This window comes from Phytophthora infestans, genomic scaffold (assembly GCF_000142945.1).
Source record: "Phytophthora infestans T30-4 supercont1.10 genomic scaffold, whole genome shotgun sequence".
In the NCBI taxonomy this organism is placed as follows: Eukaryota; Oomycota; class Peronosporomycetes; order Peronosporales; family Peronosporaceae; genus Phytophthora; species Phytophthora infestans.
Window position 1 is genome coordinate 2312025 of NW_003303749.1, and position 1827 is coordinate 2313851.

A 1827-nucleotide genomic window follows, 5' to 3' on the forward strand; every position below is an offset into this window, starting at 1 on the left:
GTCTGCGTTGGCTAAGTGGTGGTTCGTTTCACGATATTCGCATCAATTCTGGTGTAAGTGTCGGAGCATTTTACACGTCAATTCATCAGGTGGTAGACGCCATAATTTCACACCCTGATCTCCAGTTAAACTTTCCTACAACGTTAACCGAGCAACGGCACGCAGCCAAGGCATTCACAAGACTTAGTAACTCGGGATTATTTAAAGGTTGTATCGGGGCAATTGACGGATGGCTTTGCCCGATTCAAGTTCCATCCAGAGCTGAAGTCGCGAGAGTTCGTTCGTTTTTTAGTGGTCACTATCAACGGTACGGTGTTAATGCTCAAGCTTGCTGTGACCACCACAGCCGGTTCACTGCAGTTACCTGCTTAAGTCCTGGAGGATCTGGGGATGCGGTAGCATATCTAAAGTGGCAGCTTTCAAATGTTGTTGAAAACCTTCCGAGTGGACTTTACGCTGTTGGTGATAATGCATACACCAACACAAATCACCTTTTAACCCCATTTCCAAGGCCACGAATATCATCGGCAGCACATGACAGCTATAATTTTCATCTGAGTCAGCTCCGCATCCGAATTGAGATGGCATTTGGTCTGTTGGTGTGCAAGTGGCGCGTGTTCAAGGCGCCACTAGAAATTGGATTTAAACGGGTCCCGTCTACTATATTAGCCGCTTGTATCCTGCACAACTGGTGCATCAACCAACGCCTGCGTGAGAACAACCGCTACTGTGTGGAAGATGACGAAGACTTAATTGATGGTATTGACGAGGTGGGCCGTGAACAAGTAGCCATACAAGATGCAACGATAGAATTACACGATGCTTCGATCTATCGGCGTTTGTATCAGTCGTCAGATCTAGCAATTGATGGAGACACAACCAGTTGTTCGGAGTGGGCCCGCAATGCGCTGGTTGGGCTAATTGAGCACGAAGCGATTTTGCGTCCAATGCGCAATATTGCTAGACGAGCACAGCAGAGCCGAGAAACGCTATAAGCCTCATTAGTATCGTTAAATGCCAAAACACTGAGTTTTATTTCGTATGTGAGGGATTATTATCTGAACGGTTCATATCCAGCAAAAAAAACACGAATGTCCACGTCTGCGAGGTCGAGATTTTTTTAAGTCTTCGTGGACGTTGATCTGTGGGTGTTGTGACGTCAATCCATAGCCTCCAGTTGGTTCTCGTAGCGGTGTAGGCGCTGCTGATACTTTAGAAGACTCGCCTCTAGTGAAGGATCGGTAGCTCCATCCATCTCCGATTTCGTTGACTTTCCTTTACTTGAGCAATGAGCTGATGCAACTTTGCGATACGATCAATGAGCTGGCTCTCATCTTGGGTTCCACGAGTGCTTAATGAAGCCGTTGGAGATGTAACTGGAGCTCCCAGCAGATAATCTGCCATCCTGGTTACCGTACTAACCACTTGATTCTGCCATTTAGCTGTTTTGTTGGTAGGTGTGATGCGGCGAGAAATAGCTAGCTTCAATGAGTCAATTTCATCTTCTGGGTGCATGCCACCATTGACGTAGTGTTCGAGCTCGGGCTTAACTTCAGTGCAGATCTTTAGATAGAGTGTATCTAAGTTGCCGTCACAAAAATTGTAGAAGTCGTTGCTGTTCTGGCCGGAGACGAAAATTTTTGCTTGCGCCTTCTTGTACTTTGCGCTGCCTTTTTTCCACATGTCGTAGAGCTTGGCGTCATCGTGGTGCACGATCATGGAGGTGTTAATGTTGCCGAACCCTGAATTGTCGGCTGCCTTGTCGAATAGTTTGTTGTAGTCGGTAGTATTTCGCCGAAACTCCACACCAACATCTTTCCAGAATGT